Source organism: Gopherus evgoodei, chromosome 2 (assembly GCF_007399415.2).
Source record: "Gopherus evgoodei ecotype Sinaloan lineage chromosome 2, rGopEvg1_v1.p, whole genome shotgun sequence".
Taxonomy (NCBI): Eukaryota; Metazoa; Chordata; order Testudines; family Testudinidae; genus Gopherus; species Gopherus evgoodei.
Genome location: NC_044323.1, coordinates 259,014,134 through 259,025,926, shown reverse-complemented (window position 1 = coordinate 259,025,926; position 11,793 = coordinate 259,014,134). Strand labels below are relative to the sequence as shown.

At 45.4% G+C, this 11,793-nt stretch overlaps 1 long non-coding RNA gene across 1 annotated transcript; it reads right to left on the bottom strand.

Annotated features, from left to right (window-relative positions):
• Positions 1 to 612: 612 nt before the first annotated feature.
• On the bottom strand, positions 613 to 11,384 carry LOC115647017. The gene is made up of 3 exons (XR_003999192.1): positions 11,220 to 11,384; positions 4,189 to 4,275; positions 613 to 2,397 (listed from the first exon to the last, which is right to left on the bottom strand). It is a non-coding gene; the product is annotated as an uncharacterized LOC115647017 (long non-coding RNA).
• Positions 11,385 to 11,793: the final 409 nt, after the last annotated feature.

Here is an 11,793-nt window from a genome sequence, read left to right as displayed (position 1 = left end):
CATGCACTGAACCATGTATGAATCACTGAGAAAATAATGCAGCTTTGTATCTGCTTGCAGGCACCTCTAAGCAGAAGCCTGGGTCTCCCTACCCTCATGAACCATTCCAAGAGGAAGCATTTCTATGAACAACTTATGGTGACATTCCGTACAGGGCCAACAGGCAGTGCCAGTACCAAAGAGAGAAAGATTCATGGCAAGCAGAAAGGCACAGCAAGTCCTACACAGTACACCCTGAGGACAGAACTTGCATCACAATTCCTGGAACAGAAACATTGGTTGAGGGATGTTAGAGAGCACAGCGGAAAGATCTGTCTGAGCAGCTGCTTTCACTAATGGCCAAAAGAGTGCACGCTCATGCTGTGCCTATGCTGGGACCTGAGTCCCCTCCATGAGCCCATATGCTGCATACCAGGAACACTTTAGACAATTTCATGGTTGAGTGGCCAATGCAACTGTGACTTGACTTAGCAGCTGGGCAGGGCAAATCTACTCCTAGCAGCACATTTCAACCTCCATGGTGCTCACCCCTCCCACCCCCACCACACCACCACCACCACTGCATGCAGTGAGCCCTGCACAGACCCCCTGCACCTTGGACTCTGCTACAGCCCTGTAGGCTCCTGTTCAGTGGCGACAAGCCTGTGCTAACTGCACAAGAAAGGGAAAGGAGGACATGCAACATTGGGTTTTTCTTTGATGGCACTGTTTGGATTGTTCAGTGTTTGGCTTAAGCACGTTGTTTTATTAGTGGTTGTGGTGTTGGTTTTTATTACTGCTTCAATGTTCTAGTGGCAGCTGATCTTCCTGGCAATATTTTAATATGGTTATTTTTGTAAGACAAATAAAGGCTTTTATTTTACTAAGAAACTTTATTGCCATCACATCTTATAATGTGTATTTTGAATAATAAAGATAACCAGGATAAGGTACAGTAGACAAGTTATAACTAAATAATTTCAGTATATCTATGTACATCAATAATGTAAATACATAACATTACATTAACAGTTATGTCATCCAAAATAAAAATTAATGACAATCAATGCCTCCTCCCATTCATTGTGTATGACAGTACCCACTCCCATTGCACCCTGTGATGTGATAGTACCTCATTCACTGTACACACTGCTGTACAAAGAGTCAGAAATGTGCTATTCTCCTTTCTCCATAGGCCTGTGTAAGTCCATAATGTAGCAGCACAGAGCAGCCTTGATTTCTGTTGCCCAGGAACATCCTGTGCTGTGATTGGTGCACTGTCTGGTTGAGCATATTGGTTCAGCAGTCCAATACTGTCATAGGTCCATTCAAGGGCAAATGGCTCATTTTTGGCTTCTTAAAGATTGTGGCTTGCTGTGCTCTTCGCAATAGTACAGACAGTGTTGATGACACTGGAATCCAAATGCATCTATAGAGTGAAATCCTACTCGTGCTGTCTGCCAAATGCACATTCAGCCACCATTCTACAGCTGCTAAGAACGTAAATAAACCTTTTGCGGGGCCCTCTGAGATCTGGATATGGTTTCATAAGCCAAGACAAAGAATGTAGGGTCCCCCAGAATGACAGTGAGGACAGTTACTCTATTTATGACAATGTCAATTGGTGGGAATAGTGTCCCAGCCTATCCATAAAAGTAGGCTTCTGACCGACGGAAAACCCTTGCATCATGAACCTTTTGACTACATCACATCTTGAGGTCCATAAATTGGCCTCTGTGGTCCACAAGGGCCTGCATAAACAATGGAGTACTGCTCTTTGTGGTTTATGTACTCATTTGCTCCCTGAGGAGGGCAAACTGTGGACATGAATCCCATCAATAGCCCCAGCACAGTTTGCTGGTTTTGAGAGAATGAGCTTTCCAATCACCTCAGGAATATTGTTTAAACCCACCACCACTGGGTAAATCTTACATCTGATAGCCTCAGAAACTTTCACCACCACTTTACTCACAGTTGACTTTCCAACACTAAACTGGTTAGCAACAGATCTGTAGCAGTCTGGGGTAGCCACCTTCCAGACTGTTATAGCAAACTGCTTCTGGCCTAATATGGCTGTCCTTGTACATGGGTCATGACACCAGAGGGACAGGGCACGCTGCTCACAAAACTCCCCCCAAAACATGTAGCTTTCTTCATGTAAAAGTTCTGGAGCCACTGCTGGTCATCCCAGGTCTGCGTGATGATGTGACACCACCAGTCTGCATTTGTGGCCCTGCTCAAGAAGCACCAGTCTACATGGAGGGCATCAGCAGCTATACCAAGAGTTATGAGCAGAAGCTGCCAGTCTGAGTCTTCTATCTCTGTATTGTCACCCTCCTGCTCTGTCAGGTGCCTTTACTGGGTCAAAAAAGGCCACTGAAATGTCCACCAACACCTCATGGAAGCCTTGCCTCTTTCCTGAAATGGGAGCAAAAGCCCAAGCAAAATAAGTTCTTCAAACGGTGACTTCTCCATGTTGCTGACTCTGGTTGCAGAGAGTATGCAGACCAAAATGATGGCTCAGCAGGATATGCTGGCAGGCTGCCACAACTTCCTGCAACATGCAGGGTGGAAAGTCAAGTTTTCCCACACTGCACCATGAACAAAGGGCTAAAGTGGCCACATTTCGGGAGGGTGAAATATAGTCTGTGATATGGTTGAACAAAATCAGGTCTGCATACTGCAGTCTGGATGATGGAGTCCTGATCTGGGGTCCAAGCTCAGAAATTCATAACCCAGGATCAGCAATGAGTGTGGACATAAGCTCTAGGTTTTCATACCAAAAGCCTGTGGACCCTGGGCTTACACTGCAGTGTAGACAAAGCCTAAGACAGCCACCTGGACTAGGGCTGAAATTCTGGCTCCAGTGATGTCAATTGGAGCTTTGCCACTGATTTCAAATAGGCTATAGTTTTCCCACTGATTTATTTTTAGAAAATGGCTCTAAACCGAGTGAGGTAGAAGGAGGAGAGTTTGGTCATTGCTCAGGTGGAATTGATGTAACCTGAAACTATATAATTTGCACTCAGATACTAAATGAATAGACACATATTAGGAAGCTAGCTGGCTCTAGAGCAAGTTCCACTTTACAAACTTTACCACTTCACAAACTGTTTTTTTTAATTTATTAAAAATATAATGTAGAAATGAGTTTGTAAATGTTTATCATAGTTTATTATATTGACTGATTCCCCTCACCTCATGTCAATTTTCTATTTATAAATATCCTAACCCACTGAAGACGTTCTATGCCAACATCTATTTAATATACTACCACATAGAAATATCACCTCCAGATATATTGTGATAAATAAATTGCATAGGCATGTGATAAATACATTTCTCACATGCCTATACATTCTATTTCATGCAGTTTATCCCATACATATGTTTATAGCTCCTACCACTAACCCAACTCCCTGGGACTGAGTCTCACATGCCAACCCCCCAAGGAGCTTCAGAGAGCTGTCATTTTAAAAAAAATGTAATTATATATGTATCCTCCTTCTCCCCCTCCCTCAAGTTATACCCATTTGAAATATTTAAAACTAACAGAAGAATCCTTCTAATTCACACCAGTAACTGGGAAACCTGCTGATAGTGTTTAAATTTGTAAACGATCTAACACATTAAAATTGTGAGGCTAATGCATCACAGAATGTACTGTATTTATTTTGACAATTGCAGTTTAGTGTCAATTATTTATGACAGCATTATTTCCTAATGTACTAGTAAATGCTTTGTAGTGTTCTTTGTAAAAAGAATGAGACTTCACTACAGCACTATTTTTGTGAGCAAATTATAAAGTGTGTAGATTAGCAATGTGAGGATTGTTACGTTTCTGTTGTATCTATCTTGCAGCACCAAGGTAGCAGTAAGACCCCTGGCACATTATATAAATAGCAAAACACTTCTTAACTCCATCACAAAAGAAAATGATCTTACATGAAAAAGTCTACATTCCAGCACATTCTTGACATTTTCATCTTTGTTGGAAAAAACACACTCATTGTTTCCCCTCCGCCCTCCCCATAAAAACATTCCCCTCGGAATTCTAAATGTGTGAGGCATGCTGCTTAGCTGACATTAATGGCCATGTGTTCAAAGGAAGACACAACAGGTGTGCACACAAAAAGAGCATGTGCACTTGTTCCAGCAAAACATATGACAACGTAAATGAATAATTTCCACGAGTGGTGCATTACTTACAAATGCTGGTTTTTGCATGAGCAATGAGTGAACATTTTCATAAATTCAGAGTCCAACCTCCCTTGTTTTCTTGCCTAGGAGAAATAACTGAAAGAGGAGTAGAAAGGGGAAGACAAAAAAATCTAATACAGTATTTAAATTGTAAGATATCTTTTTCAAAGCCTGTAACATATGTACTTAAAAAGGCTATACTGTATACATGATAGAAGAATTTCCGCAAATTAGGCTATCCCAAGTACAACACACATACTCCCCTTTAGGCAGAAAAATTTTAAAAAATTGAATTTCCCTCCAAAGATAATATAGTTTTAAGCTACAGGGGCGGGAAAGGACCATGAACTTGAACTAGTTTTCAAGCCCTGAGAACCTAAAAAGTCATTTGAGAAGTTTACAATTTCCCAGACTTCATGAAATTCACCCATCTCTAATACCAATACCTACGGGAGGTTCAGATACTTTGTTCTTTGTTACATTGTCAATGAAGTAGCAGAGCTCAAAGGACACAGAGCTGTCTGGTGGTATAAATCATACCCCAGCAGCCACAGTGTCAGGATTCATGTTCGATGGGCCACAAATCAATGAGGGCCCTGCCTAGGTTATTGCTGCCATGGGAGGAATAGTTAGGCTCCAAAGTGAAAAGTGCAAAATTCCTAGGCATGGAGTAGGGCCAGGCAGAAGTGGAACCAAGCCACAGGAACTGGAATACACGGGGAGGAGGATGGTAGGAGAAGTGTAGCATACATAGTTTGATTGGGTGACAAAAGAAGCAGGGCATGGGAATGGTGCACTTCAATACTGTGCACACACCTGCTTTCTGTCTGGAAACTTTCTGAATATTGCTATATCCCTGGAGCTACTTTGTCTCATTGATTTAGAGCTTATCTACACAGCAAATTAGTACACAGCAAGCCAAGGTGTGAACCAGCTTAAAGCGCAGTTTACTAAGCCACGCTCTGGAACTTTCACTGTGCTGTAACATTGTCCACATGGTGAGACAGCGTAACACTGACAGACCCTCGTCATCAGCAGGCAGGATCGAACCTGGGGCCTCCGGAGCTTAATACATGAGTCGCTACTGCATGTAGGGTGACCAGATGTCCCGATTTTATAGGGACAGTCCCGATTTTTGGGTCTTTTTCTTATATAGGCTCCCATTACCCCCCACCCCTGTCCCGATTTTTCACATTTGCTATCTGGTCACCCTAACTGCATGAGCTAAAAGCCATATGGCTGTTAGCTAAGGCTGTAGAGCACAGTTGCCAACTTTCACATGGTAAATAAGTGCCCTGCCTTTCACAATAAGCCAAAAATCAAGCTAATCTCATTTCAAAACAAGGCCAAAACAAGCCAATCCCTGAGAACCCCAACACTCTATGTGACTGTATACCCCTGGCATGCAGTCTGGGACTGTGGTGGGCCTGCTGTGCACCCCTGACCCTCTCTCCTGCTTGCCAGGAGCCGATCCAAAAAAAAAAAGAAAAAAAACCAAGCTACAAGAAGCAACAAGCTGAAAGGCAAAAACTAGCCAATGAGCAACTCAAAAGCCAATTAAGCCAAAACCAAGCCTGATTTCTGTATTTTTTCACAGGTTTGGCACGTCTGCTATATGATAATCTCTCTAAGTGGTGAGGGTACATCTACAGTACCCGCCGGATCAGCGGGTAGTGATCATTCTATCGGGGATCGATTTATCACATATAGTGTAGATGTGATAAAATTGATCCCCGATTGCGCTGCTGTCGACTCCGGAATGCCACTGTGGCGAGATGCAGAAGCGGAGTTGACGGGGGAGTGGAAGCTGTTGACTCGCCGCTGTCCTCACGGCCAGGTAAATCGACCTAAGACACGCCGACTTCAGCTACGCTATTCGCATAGCTGAAGTTGTGTATTTTAGGTCGAAACCCCCCAGTGTAGACCTAACCTGAGTGCCACTAGATAGGACGGAACACCACACCCAGAAGGTGTGTGGGTTACAGTAGCACACGGCAAGCTGGTGCACTGCAGATTTATACCCTGGCTTACGTGCACTAACTTATAGTGTAGACAACTACACTAATGGGTAGACAAACCTGAGAGAGTTGGCATTTTGGAACTAAAAGGTTCTGTGGAAGCTGGGAAAGAGGTCATGAATTGCATGAGCAGGAAGGTAGAGTATGCCCAGCTACCACCCAACTGTTCCTAGGAGCACCACACTGTACAAGTGTCAATAAAGGTTTTTCCTAGTTACATCTGAGCCATAGGCTCCGGGGTTGGAGCACCCATGGAAAAAAATTGCTGAGCACCCACCAGCAGCTCCACGCCCCACCCCCCTGCTCCAGCTTACCTTCACCTCCACCTTCTCCACGAGCGTGCCGCCATGTGCTGCTTCTCCCCCTTCCCTCCCAGTACTTGCCTTGCGACATGAAACAGCTGATTCATGGGGCAAGGGAGGAGGGGGAATGCAGTGTGCTGGGGGAAGAGGCGGGGTCAGGACGGGGACTTTGGGGAGGGATCCAATAGGGGCAAGGAGGGGTGGGGTCAGGACGGGGACTTTGGGGATGTGGTTGGAATGGGGCAGGGCCAGGGGTGGGGAAAGGGTGGAATCAGGGCAGGGCTAGGGGCGGTGAAAGAGGGCGTGGGGGCACAGGCACCCACCGGTGCTGGAGAAAGTTGGCACCTATGATCTGAGCCTCTGTGTCTGATAATGTTTAATGTACACCTCTACCCTGATATAACGCAACCCGATATAACACAAATTTGGATATAACGTGGTAAAGCAGTGCTTCGGAGGGGCAAGGGGGGCTGCGCACTCCGGTGGATCAAAGCAATTTCAATATAATGCAGTTTCACCTATAACCCTGTAAGATTTTTTGGCTCCTGAGGACAGCGTTATATCGGGTTAGAAGTGTAGTTTGTTTCTGGGAAATCTGAAAGGAGAGACAAACTAATCTAGTTTTGTTCTTACCTGTTGTAAGGAGCAACTTTTGTGTTTTTAAACAAGTGCATGTGCACTTAAAGTTTAAAACTCAGGGGCTTCAGAGAAATTTGATGGGGTGATCCACTCACTTCTCTGCGGAACTTCCTTGTGACTTATCTGGGGAATTGCCTCTGCCACCTGGTCAAACATTCCTTCCTGCAGTTACTCAGTCCATCATTTCACTCACTAACTCCGTAGCCTCTAACACGCTGTTAGCAACAGCAACATCCTCTTCATAGCTTAGCCCTCTGGCCAAACCATGTTAAAGTTCTCCCCACTTCCGGGGTATCACAAGCCCTTTGAGGCAAACTGTCCCAGGTAGTCTTCTTCCCATTGCCTGGTCTGTGCCATTCCCTCAGTGGCTAGTAGAGAAACCCAGGCGCACCCTCTACACCTGATTCCACTCCAGGGACCCTCAACCCAGCAACTATAGGCTTTTACTCTCCCAACCCTTACTGTTCCTTCCCTGGACCACTTCCTGCTCTTCCCCCTTGTATCAGGGAGTGCAACTTTCTCTCTTGATAGATCCTGACCAGCTCCTCCCCCAAGCTGGATTTCATCTGTAATTAGGCCATAGCATGCCCTAGGTTTCCTCCAGGTGCAGCCTAAGGTTAATTGACCTAATTTACCCCTTCAGGCTTTGTGGGGGACAGATACCCCACCAGAAGAAGCTAATAATTAGCCTTACCTTTTCATAACTACTGCCTGGATGAAGGGGATCAGAAAACAATGATTCTGGATAGCACTGAAAAGAGAGCATGACTCTACATTACCATTCAATTCTAGCACATATGCTCCATGGAGTTCAGTGCATACTAACACGTACTCTTTGCTTGAGTATCAACCATGGGTTTAGTTGAAGATTTGAAAAATCTTCACCTTGTCATCTGAATTGTACATAAAAATATTAATCTCATCCTCAGAAATATCCACTGGCTTTCTAATCATTTCAGAATCCAGTACAAAAATCTCTCTCTCTCTTCACAACCCTCCATGGACTTGCATCACACATCCAATTGCTTCCTTTTCTCTAACCCAATTTCCAGCTGCTCAAACATCAGACTTCTTTTTGACCTTTTCCTGTCTCTTCATGGTGAATAGTAGAGTACTCTCTACATCTATGGCTTTTCTCTTCAGATCCTGTCCCAACGCTTCACTTCTCTTTGGCCTGTAACTCCCAACCGTCTCTAGCAAAACAACTAATCCTTGGTCTTTAAGCTCCCAGTTTTCCTGAGCTCAGGAATCATCCCCAAACCTTGGCCTTTGTACTCTTTTTAAAATCATACCCCCATCATGTCTTCCTGCATGTTACATTGATATCTTCACACATTGTTCGTATTTGCATATATGGACTGTAATTGGCTATGTATCGTGTTGTGATCCTTTTGTATGAATGAGGTACACTAAAGACTGTGTTGTATAAATACTCTGGATCATCTGACTGACAGTTCTACCTGTGAAGTACAGAGACACTTTTTATTTAGAAAATAATTTACTGCTCTTATTTTCTCTTGCATATTGCTTATCAGTTGCAGTGATCCTATGATTACTAGCTATTTGTGCTCTAACTAGCCTAGCCAGAATCGTGCCAACTTTAACTTATTTGAAAAGAAATAAATGTTTAACTGAGAAGTGAGTCATTAACTATTTGAGAGGTAATAGTGTCCATAAGCATGTTAGTCTCCTCCAATAGCTTAATTTTCATCCCCTTTAAAACTGTTTCAGGTTGAAACATGAAGCACTGCCAGTAGAAGCCAGAAGTTAGAAAAGAAAGAGCACTAGCCCAGTGAGTTGCAGCCTACAGTTCTTACTCCAAAAATCTGCCACTAATCTCTGGGTCTTGAAAATCTGTCCCAGAAGAATTATCTAGGGATTCATATGGTAAAGATGCTTTTGCGTTTAAGGCACTGGACTGGAACCTACAGAATCATGGGCAATTCCTGGCTCTGTCACAGATTTTCGGTGTGACATGGGCAAGTCACTTAGATCTTGTTTACTATGAGACTTAATTCTTCTCCTTGTCCCCTCAAGAACAGGAGCATAGGTGTAGCTGTCAGTCTGCTGCTGAACTTCAAATTCTAAAAAAAAGTAAAATTGTAACATGGTGACACTGCATACATTCCCACTAATTTCATACTTTCCATGGCTTTATCATACAGAGACATATTCAGCTGGCTGGGAGGAGGTGGGAGACCAGATTTTGACGTTCTTGGCATGATGGTATTCATGTATTCCTTATTTTGACTTCATCCCTTCCAAGCTGATCTACTCCTGAATTCAAGGCCTGGAGACGGCACCCATAAGAACCACCACTGTAGGATAAACTGTTCAACCTTACTGAGGATCCCACAGCCAAAAGTAAGTAATTTCTTTGTGTGTTCCACTAGTAAACTCACTTGCAAAAAAACAAAAACAAAAAAATAAAACCAACAACTCAGATATTATTATTTAAAAGCAATAAAGATGACACTTCCAGACAATTCTAAATCTCCACTAAATATAAGATTCTGAAGATTTCCTTATCTTGTGGTGAAACTAACAGTTTTAAAATTTGTACATAGATTAACAAATCCATTATTCTCATTGATACCTATAATCCGTCAAATTAGAGCCACCAATACTCCCAACCATATCACTAAAATACCAGAGGACTAAGGGGGACATGATAAGAGTCCACAAATATTTGATGAGTGTAACTAGTGAAGAAGGAGATTTAGGGTGGGACAGGGGGCTATAACAACTAGAAATGAACACTGACAATACGAAGTCACATTCTAATTGGTCAGTTGAACCTTTCTGATAATGAATGGCTATAACACTGGCTCCCAACAGTGCACTGCTGGGATCTCCTTACTAAATTACACGAACAAAATCCCTACTCCCAATATGTTCAATGGATTGGTCCGGGGTGGAAGATGTTAGCAGGGGAGAACAAAGGATAAGATGCTCTGTGGGGAGGAAGGAATGAAGAGAGGTTGTTTGGGTTGAGAGGAAAGAATGAGGGGCAGAAGGGGGGGGAAATGATAGTTTTAAATTTCTGTTGCTCTTCAAGCCTATAGCTGCTTTAACATTTCAGCACCAATTTGTGGCCCAGAAAGTGTTGTTCCACTCACAATCAGCTATATAAGCTAAACTGGGAATGGCTCAATATACCAAATTTCATCTGTATATAGGAGTCATAATTGGCTGCTGGCCTACAAACTGATATCAAACAGCAGCTGAGTTTCAATAGGTAAGGGTGTGTGGTAGCAGAGCAAACAAACAAATAAAAGACACCCACAAACAAACCAAGAGAGAGAGATTGACAGAAAGGGATTGAAAAAAAATATTAAACAAGAAATATTCAAAAAAGTAGTGATGGGTACTTAGCGTCCCCACCCACACCACCACCAGTTTCTCTTATACTGACACTATGAAAAAAGGTTCTAATAAAGAATGCGACTGTACACGTGTGGGTGCCGGGGCTCGACCCTCTCCGGGGAGGAGGGGAGCCACGCCAGCCCACTCTGCTCCAGTTGGCCCGGGAAGTTAGCCCGGCAGTCCTCGCGGTACTTGCCCGCCAGGCGGGCAAGGGGCTCAGGCCCTCCGGCAGGGCTGAGCCGTAACAGTCGTGAGGCTGCTGGTTCCTACGTCAGGGCGGATAGCAACACAGAGTCAGTAGGCTCAGGCCTGAGTCAGGGCTGAGCAACGGTAATAGCTTAAGGCCCAACCCTTGGTCAGGGCGGGGCAGCAAATGCTGAATCAGTAGGCTCAGGCCTTTGGTCAGGGCTGAGCAACAGTAACAGTTTAGAGGCCCAGCCCTTGGGCAGGGAGGGGCAGCAAAAGCTGGCTCAGTAGGCCCAGGCCTTTGGTCAGGGGGAGGGGGAGTCTGCCACCCCGGAGTGGGGTGGCAGGGGGTACGTAGGCCCTCCCACTCCACTGCGTCCCAGCCTGGGGCCCTAACAGCGGCTGTCACTCCGCTGGTCCGTCAGTGGGGATCCTGGCCGCAACACAGTGATGTAGGCTCCGGCATCTCCGCAGTCTGACTGGGGTTGGCTGCCCCCAGGCTGCTTCCATACTCCCCCTCAGGACCTACCTGCGTCCTAACGTCAGCCTCAGCGGGGTCCAGGAGCATAGGCTCATCACGAAGGGGGCTGGGTGGTAGGTCCGGGAGTTCCTCGGGATCCTCGGGCCACGGTAGCGCTGGCGGCTCCTCCGGGTAGCAGCAGGCGCGGGGAAGCTCAGGCGGCTCCTCCTGGTAGCGAGCGTGGGGAAGCTCAGGCGGCTCCTCCTGGTAGCGAGCGTGGGGAAGCTCAGGCGGCTCCTCCTGGTAGCGAGCGCGGGGAAGCTCCGGCCAGTCCGAGCGGCTCCCCTGGGTTGCCGGAGTCTCCCGGTTTCAAGCTCCCAGAGGGACGTCTGTTCTCTCCGGCTGCTGGGGCCTCACTGAGCTCTGAGGGTAGGCTTTTATAGTTCCAGGTTGCCGCCTGACCCTTTGAGGGGCGGGCTAAGGGCTCTGTAGCTCCACCCACTCTGGCCTCTGCCGGGGCTCGACCCTCTCCGGGGAGGAGGGGAGCCACACCGGCCCACTACAGCAATATACATTCCAAAAACTGCTTAAGAGGGCTTTTTTAAAAAAAAGGAAAATAGCAATAAGCTATGCCAAAGGTGTT